This window comes from Crocodylus porosus, unplaced genomic scaffold (genome assembly GCF_001723895.1).
Source record: "Crocodylus porosus isolate Cpor-Errol unplaced genomic scaffold, CroPor_comp1, whole genome shotgun sequence".
Classification (NCBI taxonomy): Eukaryota; Metazoa; Chordata; order Crocodylia; family Crocodylidae; genus Crocodylus; species Crocodylus porosus.
In genome coordinates, this window is record NW_017728913.1 from 5,350,613 (window position 1) to 5,370,961 (window position 20,349).

Below are 20,349 nucleotides of genomic sequence, written 5' to 3' on the forward strand. Positions count from 1 at the left end.
AGTAGTTTTTTATAATATCTAGGGGCACTTTTACACATGCTATGGCAGTGAGGGGTTGGTGCATTAAATAGAGCAGCTCCAAGAGCTACTCTAATTAAAGTGCTGCAGCCAGGGTTTAAATTACATTTCAACTCTTGAGGGGGTCTGCGGTGGTGGCAGCCAGAAGGAGCTGCTGCCACCACGTGGGCTACTTAGAAAGGCACAGGGTGGGCCGGGGGCTGACAAGCCCACAGGGGGTTCTCATCTCATATGGGAGGAGGGGGGGAAAAAAATCAGCCCCCTGTAATTCAAACCCTGGCCTCAGCATCTCGTGTATCAGCATCCCTGCGCTTAAGGTGGTGGGTGGTGGTGCTTGAACTAAAGCTTGTGCGGATTCTGATACATGAGACACAGGAGACTGCTGGAGTACAGTACTTACCACACTCCAGCAGACTTGCTGTAATTACAGCATGTCGGAGCAGCCTCCGGGGTCATGTACAGGTGCCCAAGGGTGTGTGTAGACAAAATGGGGGCCCTAAATTGAAGCAGTAGGTTTTAAAAAACACTGCTTCAATTTAGGGCCAATTAAACCCCTGTGTTGTGCACACAACCTGCTGACTTGCCTGCCTCTCCAGCAGGGAAGGGAGGGCAAGCTGCTGGTGGGTGGAGTGGTCCCCGGGCTGTGAGGTGGGACTGGTGCTTCCCTCTCCCAGGTGGCACCCACCCACAGGCATCCAGCTTGGGTGGTCCCAGGGGGCACTGCAGCCGCAGAGGGAAGCACCAAGCCCCACGCAGCTCAGGCAGGCAGGCAGGCTCCAGGGGGCGGGGGAAATCAGGTTTGCTGTTTTTCTTGGGCAGAGCCTGCTTTCCCAGGCTGCTGCCAGGCTACCTGCAGGGCTTCCTGCAGAGCCCCAGAGCTGCGTGGAGCCCTGTGCTTCATTCTGTGGCTGTAGGGGCAGCAAACTAAAGCTTCTCCTTGGAGTTTTAGTTTGCTGCACCCCAAGTCATTTAAGGCTCACTACACCGCCAAATTTCCTGCAGCGGCTGGAATTAATGCACAATATGCCGCTGAGGTGTGCAAACACTGACACCATTAAAGCGGTGCAAAAGCATTTAGTCTGCTTTAAAGTGCCATGCACACACGCCTCTCATTTCATCCTCGCACAGCCCAAGGTAATAAGACTGATTAGGAAAGTGACTGAACAGATTAAAATCTCTCACTCATCTATTAAAAACAGAGTAAACCATAACACAACACTAAAAACTTTTGAAGCCTGCAAATTATTCAGTGCTAATGCATGCGATGTTGTATTAACCCAAGAGCTGCTTTCTGCTGTATCATATGGGCAGCCTTCTAGCTGCTTTGTACTGTCTAAGCAGTGTAGGACATATATGGAGGTGCGGGGCTAAGAAACTGTACTGTTGTAACCTTTTCTAGGGTAGGACCAAATCTCTGACACCTGATCAAAGCCCACTCAAATTTTTAGAAAAATCTGCCCAGTGATCTTTTGATCACAGACATAAAGTAAACAAACATGAAGATGACAGGTAGTGGAAAGGGACAAGGAAGGAGGGATAAGGGTTAAAACAAGGATAGATCAAGAAAACTGAATACGCTCTAACAATTTTATGAACTGGAGATTTGGTATGGGTGATACAAAAGAAAGTACATTTAAAATGTTTTGGGTATGAAGAAACAAATAGGAGGGAAATTTTAGTAAAATAATATAAACGACTGGAAAGATGGTGAATTGTCATGAATATTAAAACTATTTTGTGAAGATGGCTAAGATGGAGAGGTGGGATGATGAATATATTGATTTCCTGCAGGGATGGGACATCTGAGAGGTTCAAATGCAATCATTAACTAAGAGAGAGACTTTCTGAAGGGTGCTTACAACTTATGTGAAGAATACGTGCTTTCTTTCCTGCTTAGTTCAATTACATCAGTTGCTGTCAAGGAACTTTTTGACATACATAATTCTCAAAAGCTAAAATGGATAGAAGTAGTTCTATAGTTTGTATATATTATTACCAAGTACTCAGCCATGTAGCAAGACCATCCACTGTAGGGCTTACATTCAGCCTTGCCAATTTCCTGTCTGTTTGTTGTTCAGTTTCCATGGTGCCATGATGTACTCTTAAGGCCTACTTTAAATATGATTGAGGTTTTCTTTCATAATGGCATCTCTTTATAATTGCATAACTCCACCAAAAAAAAACTTTTAAATATGATGCTCATTTAACTTTAAACAAGCATGAAAATGAGTTTGACAAATGCAGCAGCATTGAGAAGCAGTTCTCAGTACATGTCTTTGAACATGGACAATAGACTCTGCTGAAGACCTAGTAAGGCAAAAAGCATGCTTGCCCTGCTTGCCCCAATGATTATTTCAGGTCCTATGAGAAAGAAGCTGTGTGGCAGATCCCAGCTAGTTAACAAATCAAAGGTTTAACACCATTCACTATGTTCAATGCAAACACTGTAAGGGGTATTTTTGTTTTGTTTTGAATCCCAGTACATAAGTGGCTCTGCAATAATTGCTACCCTGACAAGAACATTTTCTGCAAAAGTCTGTACCTAAATTACATCAAACCCTTCCAAAAAGCGGTTTCAATGACCAGTAGTTTTCAGCTTACTATACGAATCAGTAATAATACTAGTACTCTACTGTGTTTTACTTCCTTAAGGACTATATACACGAAATAAATTCAAACTTAAAAGCAAATGGGTCAAGTGTGCATATATCCAGCTACAGTAAATGAAAATTCTGGGAGAGGATAGGCAGAAGAATCATGATACCTTATATCTTAAAAAACAAACAAAAAAAAAATCAATGCTTCCAAGTCTGAAAAGTATTTTCTATGCAAAGTAACCTTTTCTGAAAAGTTCTAACTGTGCCAAAAAACTTTTCTTTTTTCTTTCAGGTCAGAGATGTGGGGCAGAAAATTTTCCAGGGCTTTATTTTTCCATGGGAAATTTTCCATTTCTAAAAATGCATTGTTTCATAAAATTCATTAGTAACAATGAATGGGTGCCAATACACTATTAGGCAAGCTTGGCAGTTTCAAAGTTGTAATTAATGTTTTTCAGGTGATTATCCCTAAAAAGTGTGTGACAGAGTACATATATGTTTTATTGATTTGTAAAGAGGAGGGTAAATACACTCAGATAATAATCCAAACCAAAAATCAAGTTATAAATTCACCTAATTTGCTGTGCAGGTCAAATCAAAACCAACGCTAAAATCCTTATTTTATATCTCAGACTGCAAGTGAAAGCAAAACCAAAACAAACTGTGATTAATTTTTGTTTCACTTTCAGTTCAGCAAACAACACAGAGCAGTGTCTCATTTATCTTCCTGAGTTCGCGAAATTGGAAGTGTTTGCATAAGATCCGTTAGATTTTTGGTGCTTTTGGTTTGAAATAGTCATAATAATGCCTAATCAGAAAAAAAAATAGTGTATGGCATCATTAGAGTGACGTTCAAGCTACTGAAGGAAGGAAGAAAGTTGGTAGATGTAAATATTGCATGCAGGAGTATGCTAACAACGCGACAAGAATGAAGAAACATTTAATAACATGCAGAAACTTTCCTGAAAGAGTACAAGCCATCTACAGAAAGCTAATACAACCAAGTGTTAGAACAACATAATCTAAGAAAAGTCTACTTCAGGAAGCCTAGCTAAGTAAACAATTAATATGTTAAACAATACACAGTACAGAATAGCATCTATATTGCTTTAAAACATTATAATTTTAAAAGTTGTTAATGCAACTCTGGACTATTACTTATTTATTTAATATTTGTGTCCTGTTTTTCTGCTTGGACTAAGCACCCAAAGTGGCTTAGGCTTAACTATATATATTTTTTAAATTATGTAATAGATAAATAGTTAACTATTTCAACCCAGCAGAGTGAGCTTAGTCCTCTGGCCAATGGCAGAGGCCAGACTATACTTCCCTTTGGTTCTGCAGTCCCAGGGCAACTGAGCAGCAAATTGAGCAGCAGAGTGTTCTTTCTACCAGATAGAGGGGAAGCAAGCTCCCTGCTGTGTCTCCTCCTCCTCATGAATGAGGCCAGATTAGAATAGGCTAAAATAAAAATATTTCCCCACTTTTGCTGCAGGAACTTGGTAGCTCAAGTGAAACAAGAGATCTGCAAAAAATGGAAAATGAACATACTGAGCTGCCAGGTCTGGGGGATGAAGCAGGCTCCTTGCTTTCAAGATCACTGTCAATAGACATGTGATCCACCATGAGTAACTGTTCAAAACAGTCAAGCTTTCTATCAAGCTTTGTGGACAAAATGTCAAAAGAAGATCAAGAAAAAGCAGAGGAGACATTAGCTCGAGCTATATTTGCAAGTGGTGGACCTCCTTCCGTAACTGAAAATCAATACTGGAAGGAACATTACAAACTAATTCACCCATCACATAAGTTACTGTCACATTATTGCTTATCACATTCTCTCTTAGACAGAGAGTATGACAGAGTTCAACAAACGGTTATTCAAAGGATTGGTCAAGCAGAATCACTGACTGATGTCAGATGGATGGACTGATATACAGGGAAATCCTTTACTGAACATTATGTTAGCAACACCTAAACCAGTATTCCTGAATGCAACTGCTACCAAATCTTCTTGTCATACAGGTGAATATGTATCCAAATTATTGAGTGAAGAGATTAAAAGTGCAGGTCCCTCCAGGGTAGAAGCCCTTGTAACTGATAATGTGAGTAACATGAAAGCTGCATGGCAAATATTAAAGGCAAAGTATCGTCATCTAACAGTATTTGGCTGTCTTGCTCATGGGTTGAATCTTCTAGCGAAGGACATAGTAAATGTGAATACAATGAAGACTATACTGGCAAACTGCAAAGTGATTGTGAAGGTATTCACAGTCATCATGTTGCTAATCTGACTGAAGAAATTACAGAAAGAGAAGCAGAAGAAGGAAAGTGCACTTTTATTGTCAGGAGAAACTAGATGGGGCTCAGCTACAAAGTGTTTACATGGTTTGGTGCACACAAAGAACTGTTTACAGTGTGCTTCAACAGATGACACAGTATCCCAGATTATTCCCATGACCATTCAGAAGGAGATTCTTGACAATGATGTGTTCTGGGTTCGAGTTCAAGGAGCATTTAATTTGCTACTACCAGTTTCAGTGGCTATCAATAAATTTAAAGGAGATGCACCAAGCCTTTCAAATATTCCAGAGATATTCAGACAACTAAATGCAAATCTAATTGAGCTTTTGCCTTCTTCACCTCTATCCAAAAAAGTAGTAGTAATAGTAGTAAAACAAATATTCACTAAGAGAACTGAGTTTTGCTCTCATCCAGTTCATCTGTCAGCAAACCTTTTGGAACCTCAACGCAGAGGACAACGTTGATCTGAAGATGAATTATCTACTGCAATTGATACAATTATGGAAGTAGCTAAGAATCAGTTCTGTGCAAAGCTTCGGTCCCTGATTCAATTTGGCAGAGATGTGGCCTGATTCGGTGGCCAAATCTCCGAATCCGAATTGAATCAGAGGACCCTTTAATTTCTCCAAATCTAAATTGGAACCCTCCGAATCAATTCAGAGAGATTCGGCGATTCGGACATAGACACAATTTTAAATGTTTTTTCTACATACCTCTAGGTACCAGGCAGCTTGTGAACACTGCGATGCTGGGGCGCATGGAGTGTTCCACAGAAGTGCAGGAGTTCCCCCAGCATGTTCAGCAGCAGACATGGAAGTGGACCAGAAGCACTTCTGGTCCACTTCTGGGTCCACTGGGGAGCATGCTGGGCCCCCCCTCAGCGACTGGTGCCACTAACGAAATTCCTGAGGAGCTAGAGTCCACATTAGAAACACCAACATCACAAGTGTCACTTTCCTTTGAAGACAGAGCAAAGACTGAGCAAGCGTGGAGACTAAATTAATCTCTCAGACACAAAGCAATTCTCAATGGCCTTCAGGACTAAGGCACATTAGAGAAATGTATTAAATGGATCACTGTGGCTTTACTTGACCCCAAACAGACTATTTTGGTTCTCAGAACTATCAATCTAGACTCTTTTAATAAGCACTTAATTAATGTGCTATTTGACATGACTAGCGCTAATCTAATCTACTCATAAAATCAAATGGAAAATAGAAAGTCAATAGTTATAAAAACATATGAAACTGGCTAACAATTTAGAAAAATAATCTGAATAACAGAGGGCTAAATAAGTCTTTTTCATAGAAAAAAATCCAAGGAAGGACCAGGAATGAAGACATACCTTGAAAACTGTTCCAGACTGATGGCTCATAATACCTCATCTGCCAAGACCCAGCTTGGAGATGAGAAAAGAACAGTAAATAACTGTAGAGAAGAGTTTGGGGTACCATACTTCTCTGAATTGTTAAATGTTCTTATTAGAGATGTGGCGGAATCAGACTGAGATCAGACTCCTCCCCCTACTCCAATATTGAGGAAATCTGAATATAGTTATTAATTTAATCTAAACTTTTAGTCTTTTCAAGAACAGGAGTGTGCAGAACACCCAGACTTCTAGGTAGTGCAGACCTAGACCTGAAATCAGTAGTTTAAGAACCTTAAGAAAAAATTTAAAAAGCTGCATGGCTCTCTGAAGCTAAGTACAGATAGTCAAAAAGCCTGAGGCTGAATTGAATCAATCGTCACAGGTTAGTCTAAATTGTAGAGACTGAACTGAAAAGCCTGTGAACAGACATTTAATTTTTTATTCCAGCTATGCAGCTACATGCCTGAAGTGGCCCAGGCCAAAAACCTAGAGTACAGCTTCCTGCTCAGCTTGGGTCAAAGCAAGCCCACCCAACCTGCAAAAGGGAGTTTGCAGGGTAGGTGCAAAACATCCTGGGATGCCGGGAGACTGTGAGTTAACTTGAATCTGGAGGGGATCTGGGACAGAAGTTCAATAAACTGATTTAATCACGTAAGTTTGATACTATATCCATCCAGGTTTATCTTAAACTGGTTTCGGCCATTTTGAAAGTGATTTATGTGCACTGGATGTCTGTTGTGTTACAGATTTGAACTGATTTATGTGTAATCTCTGCCCCTAGCCTGACAGTGAATGGGTTAACCAATTATGCAGCCTATATGCACAAGCAATAGTGGGGGACCACATATGTAAATCTAATCCAATTGAAGTGAATTATTCCCACTAATTTTGATGGACCCAGAATTCACTTCATGGGTACTGGGAGCTACCCCTCACACACAATTCTTTACAATGTAGAACAATACTTCAGCTCATTCACATTCTAGGGTTAGGAACAGAAGTTACACATAAACCAGTTTAAGTGATCAGAAACTGGTTTAAACCTATAATAGAACAATTCAGTGCACATAATTCAGTGCACATAAACCAGTTTCAAAATGGTTAAATCTGGTTTAAGATAAACCTCATGATTACACAGTCAGGTGGGTGGCAAATTGGCTTGGGGTCACACTCAGAGAGTGATGGTGGATGGATCGGTATCAACCTGGAAGAATGTGGGCAATGGATTCCCACAAGGCTTGGTCCTTTGACCTGTGCTGTTCAATGTCTTCATCAGTGACTTGGATGAGGGCATGGAAAGCACTCGGTCCCAATTCTCAGATGATACCAAATTATGGGGTAAAGTTAACACACTAGAGGGTAGGGAATGAATCCAGGCCAATCTGGACAGGTTGGAAAAGTAGGCAGAACAGAATAGGATGCAGTTCAACAAGGACAAGTGCGAAGTGCTGCACCTAGGGAGAAGGAAACACCATCACACTTACAGGTTGGGGGAGGACCTTCTCAGCAGCACAGCAGCGGAAAGGGACCTCGGAGTCATTGTTGACACCTAGGTAAACATAAGTCATCAACGTGACGAAGCAATCAGTAAAACCAACCACATTTTATCACACATTAGCAGGTGCATGAAAAACAGATCCAGAGAGGTGATACTTCTCCTCTATGTGGCATTGTTCAGGCCACAGTTGGAGTACTGCATCCAGTTTTGGGCACCACACTTCAAGAGGGGTGTGGACAACCTCAAGAGGGTTCAGAGGAGGTCCACTCATATGGTTAGGGTCCTGCACACAAAGCCCTACAAGGAGAGATTGAGGGCCCTAGATATCTTCATCCTCCGCATGAGAAGGCTGAGAGGTGATCTTGTGGCTACCTACAAACTCACTGGGGGAAGGGGGAGGGGCAGCAAGGAATATGAGATACTCTGCTTACCAGAGCACCCCTTCGAGTAACTAGGAACAATGGCCACAAACTGACAGAGAGCAGATTTAGGTTAGACAGCAGGAGGAACTCCTTCACAGTAAGGGTTGCCAGAATCTGGAATGGGCTTCCAAGGGAGGTGGTACTCTCCCCCACCTTGGGGGTCCTTAAGAGGAGGCTAGACATGCACCTGGCTGGGGCTGTCTGACCCCAGCACTCTTTACTGCCCATGGCAGGGGGTTGGACTTGATGATCTACTAAGGTCCCTTCTGACCCAAACATCTATGAATCTATGAAACCTGGTTGAACATAGTATTAGACTTAACTGATCTGGGTAAAACCAATTTATGAAACTTCTGTCCAAGACCCCTTCCTGGTTCAAGTTAAATCACAGTCCCCCAGCATTCCAGCATGCTTTCCAGCCCTGGGCTGGGCTAGGTTGTCTGCTCTGAAAAGGTTGGGGCAGGAGGCAGGGACTGTTCCCCCCACTCCCAAGGCAAACCCCAGCTGTGGTCTGGGGCCAGGGATAGGGGTTAATCTCCCTCACACACACCCCCGAGTACAGAGCTGCCCTTCCCTGCTAAAAACTTACTGCTGGCTGTGACTGCGGACTACAAATCCCAGAGGCACCTGGAAGCAGGAGGAGGAAGTGATGAGCAACTCTGCAGAGTCCTGCTGTTGTGATTCTGGACTGCAAATCCCACAGACCTCTGGAGCATCAGGAAGAGGAAGCAAACACATAGCCCATGCTGGCAATGTGCTAGAGAACTGTGCTCTAGCTCCCCCCAGCTTCTGGCCTGAGCTACTACAGAGATGTGGCTGCATTTCCTGAATCAAAAGTGAATGTCTGTCCAGTTATTTCTTAGTTTAATCTCTGCATCTTAAACTAACCTGCAACAACTGAATCAATTCAGCCTTGGGCTTTTTGACTATCTATACTTAGCCTATATGTCAGCATCCTGTACCTTTATTTTGGGCATTGAGCATATAATATGCAAGCTTACTTAATTTTTCTTATGGCCTGCAAATAATCTTTAAAGTACCACAGTAAAATTCCTTCTCCAAAGGGATTATAAGTAAAACCCTACAGCCTTCAAATGTCAGTTTGCTCACTACTCTTCTACCTACAGTAATTGAAAAGAGGTCTCCTGCGAAGGAGCAACAGCACAGGTCAAAAGGTTAAAGGTACTAAAAACTACAAAAGAAAAAGGTTAAGTCTCCAGGTGGCAATGAATTATTTGTACAGAACATCACTGAACACAAAGAATGTGGAGAAATGTTCAGTGCCCACTACCAGGTCTGCTACTGTTTCCACGAAAACATGTCTTTGGTATCTAAATATCAGCATAATGTAAAGTGACACTAACAGGCTCTCAGTTGTATTCAAATCATTAATCTCATTTGATTTAAGGTTCATGATATTATGCCATTGCAATGCCCAAATTTATGAGTGAATATTAAGAACTGGACAGTAGTGTCAGCAAATCTCACTGATTTGCACTGCAGGTAGCTAATTAAAGGTGTTATCTCTTGCATCTGCATCTGCATCTGCATCTACAATGTAATAGTTGTCACACTTTACTCAAGTAAAAGGGAGATCTAAACTTCTGAAAATTTAAAACTTGAGGCAGTTACCATCTCTCATGCACACAGGCCACCTATAAAAGCCAAACTAAAGTTCCCCTTAATTATACATTATGTTGTAGATTTAAAAAAAATGCAAAATTTTAAATTAAGTTTTAAAAAGAAAATTCCTTCTCAAATTAAATCAAACAATCTCATTTAAAATGAACACCATGAGCTTAAAAGATAACACCTCAGCCTTTTATAATTTTATTTGCATAAGAAATGCCTAATGTGAAACAGATGAAGGGGAAAAATATTCTCCACTCTATGTTCAGTTTATTTTTCTGCACTTGACAGTAGTTATACACAAAGAGGGGTTTTCTGTTTCACTATTGTCCATTTCCCTGTTGTCTTTGCTAGTCTTTTGTAAAGACAACAAACTGAATTTTTCTTTTCCACCCAAACTGAATTTGGTTAATTAAATCTTTTACTTCCTGTCATAAACCTACTGCATTTGGTACTAGATAAAGTGTTCAATATGTATAAATATTTTAATTGCATAGTTTTACAAAATGGACAGTTTACTGGGTTGACTTTAACAATGCACAATTACAAAGAGTGTTCAATAGGGTAAACGCTTCTTTAAAACCTTCCTTGGAAAAAAAAATGCTGCAAATTAAAGTCAACAGGCAATGCCATAGGCGACACATCAGTGGACACGGTGGGGCACATGCTCCCCCAGATTTGTGCGCCCACAATGGCCATAGGGCTGGCCAGACCAGTACAGGCAGGAGCTGTTTCTACAGCCTAGAGGGCAGGGCCCAGCACAGGAGGGCAGAGTGGGGTGGTGGGGCTTGTTACCACTGCCACCACTGTAAGAACTCCTGTGCCAGCTACACCACCAGCAGCAGAAAGAGTAATGGACTTTGGGGGGTGGGAAGGGAGGAGAACATGCTGCTCTCACCTCCCTCTGCTGTGAGCCACTCATTCACTGGACTGCAGCTCTATCCCAACACCATCGCCCAGCCACCGCTACTACCACTATTCCTGTCAGGCCACCTGCGCTGCCCTCCACCCCACCTGCCCTCCATGGTAAAGCTGCAGCCTGAGGAGCATCGGTGGCTAGGCCATAGCAGTGCAGCAGAGCCAGGACGGAGTATGAGTGGCTCTTGGCAAGAGGAGGTGAGGGCAGCGCAGGCCCTGGTGGGCAGCTGAGGCGGGGCTCCTGGCAAAGGCAGCAATGAATCTTGCCACCCCACCTCACCTTCCCTCTGGGCAGTGGAGGTGGTTCCTGCCCATACCAGTCAAGCCAGGCTGCAGCCCTATGCCCTGCTGGGAGCACACAAATCCCGGGGGGGGGTGGACACGCTCCCCCATACCCCCCTTATGCATTGCCGATGCCCACCCCCCACAGACTTACCTGCAGAGAGCTGCAGGAGCTGCTCTCTACCATGCTGCCTGACTGCCACATGCATGTGCGTGCACACATGTGGCATCCCCTGTGATCACACTTCTCCCACTCCCCCTAGCCCCAAGCAGCCACTTGCAAGCTGGAACTCTGCCAGCCTGCAAGGGGAAACCCACTGTTTCCTGCGTTTTCTCCTTTAAAGGAGACAAACTGCATTTTTCTGTTTTTTGGAAACTAAACTGGAGAAGGATGACAATAAAGCCTGAAGGCACCAATAACACATTAGTCATCTTGGCTTCCCATCTTGTCTAAATGGAAGAACAGCAAAATTTGGGTATATCAGAATTTACAGGGACAAGATTCAAGTGTTTATCATGCTTAAATTCCACAGGTACTTCTATGTACAGGCTACAATTTGATCCCAACTTAGAAATTAACTCTGTATCAAACACATACACATCTAAATCAACAGTTAGCATTACTTTTTATTAATGTGGATAACTATGCAGTTATCATTACCAGTCTAAATACATCAGATAAAGATCTACTTCTGTCCAAAAGTATTTGCTTGTGAAGCAACTGCATGATCAAACTCCCAGGTATTAATAAATGATTCAAACACTCCTTACAAAATTAGTAACCTTCAGAGTATTTCCTTTCTCAGGGGTGGCTGAAGCTATTATAATTTACCAGAGAAATATCTCATTGTATAGAATTAACACATAATTTACCAGAGAAAAAGACTTTCCCAACTATTCCAGGGTCTTACTTACAGGAATATTTTCCTTATAACACAGCAGTCCAACAGGGGTCCTGTGAGTTAAGCTGCAGTTTCCAGGCTCCTGCTTGACTGCAACTCTGGTTGCAACCACAGTCAGGAACTCCAGGCTCCCCCTCCCTCCTGCCCCCACTCCTTGGGAAAAGATAGTTGGATGGCAGCATGGGGAAATGAGGGTAAGTCCAGGGTCACATGGGTGTGTGGTGCAACAACTGGGGGTGCTGCTTGCACAGGCAAGCGCAGTGCAGAGGATCGGGTGGGGTTTCCACTGATGTGCCCAGTGCAGCAGTGGGGTGGAAGGGAGGGGTGGCCCAGGGGCTCATGGCTTATCCTGATGCAGCCTGCAAGGCATGTGGCCCCAGACTGCTTGGAAGCTGGACAGCCTGTAAAAAGGTATATACTACCATATGAACATAGTTAATGTACACCAAAACAATTAAAAAATGTAACAGCCTAAACACAACAGAATTTCTTTTAAAAGCTTTTCCTGGTGCTAGACCAACTATGATTACCATTAGCTTTTTAAGCTTGTTCTCCACATTGAATGGGTTTTTAATGAGTTTCCAGTTGTTACTCATTTATGACACTCTTAATTGACTATGGCCATGCATTTTTTTCTAGATTGTACTAGTCCTGTTAGCATACAAAAGACCCAGTCAGTAAATACTTTCATTTATCAATATGGACAGAGTAAGCCACTCCCGGAGTATAACTGAATTAACTGGACACCAGATTACCTTATTCCATTTTTATGCTTCTAATGGGAGTTGTACGAGCAGATATCTGGCCTATAATTCATCTGACAAAACTGTTCTGTTCAGAAAGACTACAAAAAGTGCTGCTAATGAAAATGTTTATAATCGGTTCCCTTATACCCCTTACTTTATAAATACTGAAAATCGCCATCTGTCCAAGTGTATGTTTCTTTTTTTCCAGTTTCTAATCACTTTGCAATTAGTCAAGGAAGCCATGCCATGGCCTGTGAAAGACTTATATATTCATCAACTGAAAAAACAAAAACAAAAAAGCCACCTGAAACAAAAGTGGGTGGCAGTTTGTGGCATCTTCTCTTGAATGCCAAGGGAAATTTTAGCAAAAGAAAATGAGAGGTGCATCTCCAATCTGTCTTCAGTGAATGTCTCTATTGGATATTTAACTACATCAGTTACATGGAATAACAAAAAGGGCTAGAAAATATCGGCTCAAAACAATCTATTTTCTTTTTCTGCCAACTTCTTCCCAACAGGCCTATGTACAATTTCTTTCTTTCAACATTAGCATAGGAAGTGCAGACCAAAGGCCAGTCGCAGTCTGCCTTAGCTTTGTCTATTGATTACTCTATTGGCTCCTAAAAGGGAAGACAGTTCCAGCTGTAATGTTGCCAAGGATACAAAGTGCCAGCCATGAGGTATGGCTTAGTGCATTCTTTGATTATGAAACAGAGGTCTTCTAGTTCCTTGAAACTCAATACAACTAAAGCTGAATGAAAAAAATTATTCAACCAATCTGTGCTGGCAAGAAGGAAATGGTTTCTTCCAATTATGAATGCTGTGCACTTCCAGCTGCTTACTATTTCATCATTATTTGTAAACATACTAAGGGAGATTCATCCCTGACAGAACTCCTAGTGAAACCAGTAGACTTATACCAGAGTTGAAGTTGGTCTGATGTTTAAGACTGTTCAGATTTCCTGAAAAGTATGTAATATTTCATAAATTAGGAAACAACAATAAAGGTAAAAAATAGTTCTGATATAACCTATGAATAGACCTGAATTTTTTTTTTTTTTTTTTTTTTTTTTTTACAAACAATAAAGCATTTCTTAGGGAACTGAAGATAATTAAACTGAAATGTAACTAGTTTGATCTCTTTACTACACTGTTTGGCTGGATCCAGATGTGGAAGCACATGCGGTTCCCCAGGGACAAATATGTGCTGCTGCTACTTGTCCCCAGTGAATACCTGTGCACACATGCTCTAGCACATGGCACATTGCCCCGGGTAGGGTAGTGGAGGCTGGGGCCAGCACCTGCACTAGCCCCAACAGCCTTACCTGGGGCCCTGGGGGCCTTCTGGGGCTCCCACAGCAGCTATCTGGCAAATTAGCAGGACAGGGAATGCCTGTATGTACGGTGTGTGCAGCATGCAGTGCCACAGGGGGGTCTGTGATGCTGCATACCATGTGTGCACAATCGTATAGGATGTACCCTTTGAGACTATTAAATATGTACTTGATTGGTATCAAAGCTCCTAATAATACTTATTATGAAATGTACTGAACTAATTAGGGTGCTGCTACATTTTACAGATATTGGTTCACAATAGTATACATTTCATTTTCACATATGAACTTATTCCTGATGCTTGAGTGGCTGAGGGAAATTATTAGAGTGCGGATTTGTGTAACTGGCATTTGCTTAGTTCTAACTGGTCTACTCTGATTGGCCCAGAAACCTCTGAGTTATATGCTAATTTTTAAGTAGATTTCTGATTAAATATCCTCCATAACCCCAAGAGATCATAGCACGATTTTTCACCACTCTTCCGTTTTTCCTCCCCAGAAAAATCCCATTAGTCACAACGCCTTGCTATCCTAGTTGGTTTTCTATAGCACTTGCTCCATCCATTTCATATACTCCCATATCTTCCACCACATTCTCTGAATAAGGCTAGCATCTTCTGTGATGTGACAAAGAAAAACAGAAAGAAAGAAAAATATATTTAGATTGAAAGCCAAAGAAATCCAGAAATGATCTTTCCCCATTTTGTGCACCAACTGATCTCAGTAAAAACCTAGACAGCCACCAGTATAACCCATAATCACCTGCATCCAGTTTAACTAACAGCCATTCAGTTATCTTCACAGCCTGCATGCTCATTATGGGTCCACAGGCTAATCACCCACAGCAGTCAATCTCATAAAGGTATTTCCTAGGGTCCAGTTGTGCACTCACTGAAATCAATCTGTTCTCAGGTCCACCCATGTAAACCCACAGAACTTCCACACTCACTGATAGTGATTCTCTAGATTCCAGTCCCAATATGGCAACCAGGGGACAGGGCAACTGCCAAGGGGTGGGGCTACCCATGTGGCTTTCGAAAGCTCACCAAAACTTGTTAAGTGGCCCTCCAGCTGAAATAATTGCCTGCCCCTGCACTATACTGTCTCTCTCCTGACACTGAGTAAGCACATCAATTTAACTTCCTGCAGGCTGTTTGCAGCTGCAAAGGTATGGCAGCAACTCCCAGTTTTACACAAAAAGTTATTTTTAGCAATTATAATGTAATCCAGCTTTTCCAAACACCTGACCAAAACATATGCGATTTCTCTGCTATTCTAGAAAGCAGTTTGTTGATATAAGACATTAGGCTTGACATTTTATAGGTATTCTTTTCATTACTGGCATTTATTTTAGCCTGTGATTTCATTCTAAAGATCATTTACCTGTCACATCTCTCTCTCTGCATTTGTGACTATTTTGCTAAATTTATTCTGACATCCACACAGAGAGAAATACTGAAAGTAATTAAAATAAAACTTCCTCAGCATTTTCACTGTGATTACAGAACTCTTTATAAACCTTCTCTTTTACAAGTTCTAAATGCCAGACCTACTCATTAGGTTGTAATTCCTCCTTGGACTTTGTTAGACTTCAGCCATCTGCTAAATTCTATAAAGGCATACCACCAACATACATGATCACATGCCCATATGTCTGTGGGATTAAACTGGTTGGCAAAACAGATATCTGTACTGCAGTCAGCTTCCTTTTTCCAAAAAAATTACCTTTTACAATAGTAATAAGCTTGCATTAGTAGAATGCTGCCGTTTATGTAAAATTTCTGTTCTTTAGTGTTCACATCATGTCTCAATGAATTTTAAAGTAAACCAAATTTTACAAAAAAAAAAAAAGTTTGCATAATAACAGATTCAGTTTCGATTCTTAGAATGTTAAAAGTGGATTTTCAGCAGAAACAGGTGATTATTGATAGAGTAAATTTACTCCTGATTTATGCAAGAATTTGTACCTAGGGCCCGATCTACGTTGCTAGGAGAGGAATAAAAACATTTGAATTTTCATCTGTAATATTGTTTCTTAAAAAGTTCTCTTAGGAGTAAAACTAGATTCTGCCTATTAACATTATTTTGTGTAGTCATGAGCTCAAGGTCCTGATCTTGAGACCTTACACAAACCTAGATCATGGCTAAATGTGAAATGCAGTAACATCACCCTACTGTGTATCAAGTGTCTGAACATGCAACAGCTGCTCACAAATATAGGTGTCTAACTGGAAAGAGGAGAATTATGAAGCAGCTGTCTTTTGTGGTAGGAGCCTCTTACAAATGGACAAGCTTAATGCCACTGTTGCACAGTAAATTACCACTATACTAACCAAAGCAACCCCTTCACTTTCAACACTGACACACTAAGAACTAATAGCAGATATTAAAGGAATTCAGTGACAAAAGACATCTGCCATGTCACTAGCATAAGCACACCTCTCCCCTGCTACCTATGCAGTGCCTCCGTGGGAACTGCAACCCCCACATCTAAATATCCAGTACAGCCCCACCCTGTCTCTCAGGCTAGGGACAGACATTACACATAAACTGGTTTAAATGATCAGAAGCTGGTTTAAACCTGTAATAGAACAAAAGATAAGTGCACATAAACCAGTCTGAAGATGGATGAAACTGGTTTGAGATGCTACATTCAACCAGGTTTATTAGACTTAACTGATTTGACTCAAACCATGTCTGTCCCAGACCCCTTGCTGGTTTAAGATAAACCAGTCACCCCCAGCATCCCAGCATGCTCTCTGGGCTGGGTGGGCCGCTCTACTCCACAGCAGGGTTGGCCCCTTCCCTCTGCCTCCTGGCTGGTGCTCCAGCCAAGATTTGCAGTCACAGCAGGGTTGCCTGGCTTCCCCCTGCCCTATGCCCCTCCCCACCCTGCCCCACCCTCGCTGCTTGCTGGACAAGCAGGGATTCCCCGCTCCCTCACTCCTATCTCCTACAGCATGGACCGCAGCCTTAGGGACCCTAAGCATGTGGTATGCTAGCTTACGCTGAGAGATACCTCTGTCTGTGAGTCTCTCCAATTTCACTGGGACAGGCAGACAGAACAGAGGCTGCTTAGGGCTGTTTGGTGCTAATCAACAGGTCAGTAAGCTGTTTAAGAAGAGTTTGAAGTAATTGAGAGAAGTTATTGTTTTGCTAATGAGGTGATAAACACTGTTATCAGCCCCTTGCTGTCTTGCTCCCCTGTCAGTTTGCTGCAGACAGTATAAAGAAGCAGGGAAAAAGACTGAAAAGCTCCATATCATCAACAGATGCATGCACTGCACACCCCGCCCCCCTTGCCTCAGAGTACTAGCTGGGGTATGGGGTCTGGCAACACTCCCGCCCCTTCGGCAACAAGCAAGGAAAAGCCTGGGATAGTGCTGGCAAACCTCCCTAATCAGAGAGTCCTGCCTGGGCCAAGCCACACCCCACCTCAGCTCAGCACAGCGCAAGGAAGGGAGGGATGCTCTAGCACCCCCTGGCTTCTAGCCTGAGCCACTGCAGGCATGTGCCTGCATTTCTGGGATGTGTGTGCAGTTACAAAGTGATTTAGCTTAATCAGGTTAAACTAACCTGCAAAGATTGAATCAATTCAGGCTCAGGCTTTTTGAATGTCTGTCCCTAGCCTCGAAGACAACCCATCTTTTTTCTGTGCCATTTTACCTCTGGAGAAGAAAATAGAGGCCTAAGAGTAAATGTGATTTTTGGACCCAAGTCTAATTTTGCACCACATGTAAAATGGTACAACTCCATTAGCTACAACGGTTTATTCTCAAAATCAGGCCCATTATCAATACAACAAGGTAAACATTCAAAGGAGCAAGATTTGCTGAGCTATTTGCATTGGTTCTAATAACTATAATTGTCACAATGAACTCAAATAATGTGGTGCACTTTCAATCACAGTCATTTTATCAGAAACTTGGATTTGTTTTTATTGAGTCAATTAGTTTCAGAGTGATAGCATTTTTCATAGTTGTTAGGGGCTGGAAGGGACCTTACAGATCATCGGGTCCAGCCCCACTGCACTTGCGCAAGAAAGACTGCTGGGATCAGATGAATCCAGCAAGATGAGCATCAAGACACTTTTTGAAGATCGCCAGGGTGGATGACTATCACCTCTGGGGGGAGCCTGTTCCAAACCCTTGCACTCGACTTGTAAATAAGTTTTCCCTTATGTCTAATGCTGGGCACAAAATAAAATGACATACCCACACTATGTAAAATGGCAGCCATCATTTTTGAGGACTAAGTGAACCTTCAAATGGGGGATTTGTAATTTTAATGAAAGTGTCCTATTCAGCAAACCTTTCACACACACACGCATGCATGCACGCACACAGTTATGGTTAGCATGCCAACTCTGAATCAGCTAGGCAGCTTACAGTATAAAGTTCTTCAGATTGAATGTGAAAAAAAAAAAAAAAAAAAAAATCAGATAATAACTGCTTCTATGTTAACATTTTTAAATAAACTGTCCTATCTCCCTTCATTTAATGACATTACAGACAATTCCTGTTAACATCTGTAAGAATTCAGCAGAGCACTTAACAGGACTAAGACCTTGTGATGCACACGCACATATACTTCCTTTAGTCTATAAGAAGAAAATCCACCCTGACTTCTACTTGTTAAAATAAACAAAAGAAAATTATTTTATTCAGATAAATGATTATGAAATAAGGAAAACAAAACAATATCTAAGTCTAAGTACAAACATTCAAAAAGCTCCTGGTGGAAGCACTCTATCACACGTTACTTAAAGTGCTGTAAGTAAACTGCTATAAGGGCAGGAATGAACCAAGCAGACATTTGCTATTTAGTGAGTGGGGCTTACTTCCTGCCTACAATGCTCCCAGGAGGCTGCCAGAGTGTCCTCTGTCCTCAACTCTACCCCCCGCCAACTGGCGACTGTCAGCAGTGGCTGGGGGAGGTGGTGAAGGAAGGGGAATGGATCCACCCTTCCATGACCCCCACAACTTGCTGGCTGGAGTCTTGCGGGTAGGGGGGGCAGGCTAGGTCCATACAGCAGGGGGGCACCATTTTTCTCTGCCTCAGTATCTTGACAGCTGCAGCAAGGAGCTGCAGCATGAGGCTAGCCAGCTTAGCTTTTCATTGAGCCAGGAACTGGGTTGGGGGAGAGGGAGGAGGAGAGAGAAGAAAGGAACCTCCCTACTGCACAGACCTAACCCGGCCTCCAACAGCCACAAAGACCCAGCCCCCAACACCCCAGACAGCAAGCTGTGGGGGGGAGCCTACATAGTGGGGTCCTTCCCTTCCCCTAACCTCCCCCTGCCAACACCTCCTGACAATGGCATCCAGGAGCTGCAGCACGGGGCTGCCCAGCCCAGATTTTTGCTGTGCTGGGAACTGGGGCCAGGCAGAGCAGGGAATAGAGGCTCTCTGCCACATGGACCCCACTAAGACCTGAGACCACAACCTTGGGGGAGGGGCAGGGATCCACACAGCAGAGAGGCTTCATTTTCCCCACCTGGCTGCACAAAGAGGAGACAGAACCTTTTCTGTCTCCTCTCTGTGACAGCCCGGGGGTAGGGTTGGATCAGTCGCTGGGAACAGATGACAACTGGCTGAGGCTAGCAAGCCACCCAGAAAAGGTTCCCAGGGATGGCAGTAGAATATGGTCTATGCGGAAGCATGATGGATGTGGTACAGCTGTTCTAAAAAGTGCTCTAACCTAAAGCACTTTAGTTTAATACCATATACATTAAGGGTTTTAACTTAAGAGTGGGATCCACCATTTTTAAAGCACTTTAAGTCCCATAAACGTGTGTTCTGTCATGGCTTTAAAGTGCTTTCTACATACTTAACACACATTAAGTATAACAGCTGTACCTGTACAATGGTTGTATAGTGGAGTGTCAAATCGACCTCACTAAAAAGCAAAGTTTACAAAACAGATGAAGTGTGATGGATCTTCAACTCAAGCTGACTGGCATAGCTCCACTCAAGAAAGAGATTTGTCCTGGCACAGGCAACAATAGTACTAACTTATCTAGGCTATCCTATCAGTATACCAAAACCTCAGTCCTATTTTAGAGAGACTGCCTCATTATGTAAATGGACTTTCTTCAGTCTCTCTGTGCTGATTCAGTTCTTGGTCTCTCTGCTAAAAAGGTTAACAAGGCCCACCTACAAAGACTATAGTTTTTGCAACATGCACTGCGGATCATCAGGAACTGGACAAATACCAATGGCAAATTTTGATACAGACCACACATGGTGACAGTTTTCAGCAATTATTGACCTGGGCCAAGACTTGAATTAGCAATGTAATGGTGACAGACTCTACATCTACCAAGAATTGCATAA

The 20,349-nt window shown here is 42.5% G+C and overlaps 1 protein-coding gene across 2 annotated transcripts in view; it reads right to left on the reverse strand.

The window, feature by feature from the left end:
• The window catches only part of FREM3 (FRAS1 related extracellular matrix 3), a 125,668-nt gene that overhangs the window by 95,523 nt on the left and 9,796 nt on the right, over positions 1-20,349 (reverse strand). The gene's annotated exons all lie outside the window — the stretch shown is intronic.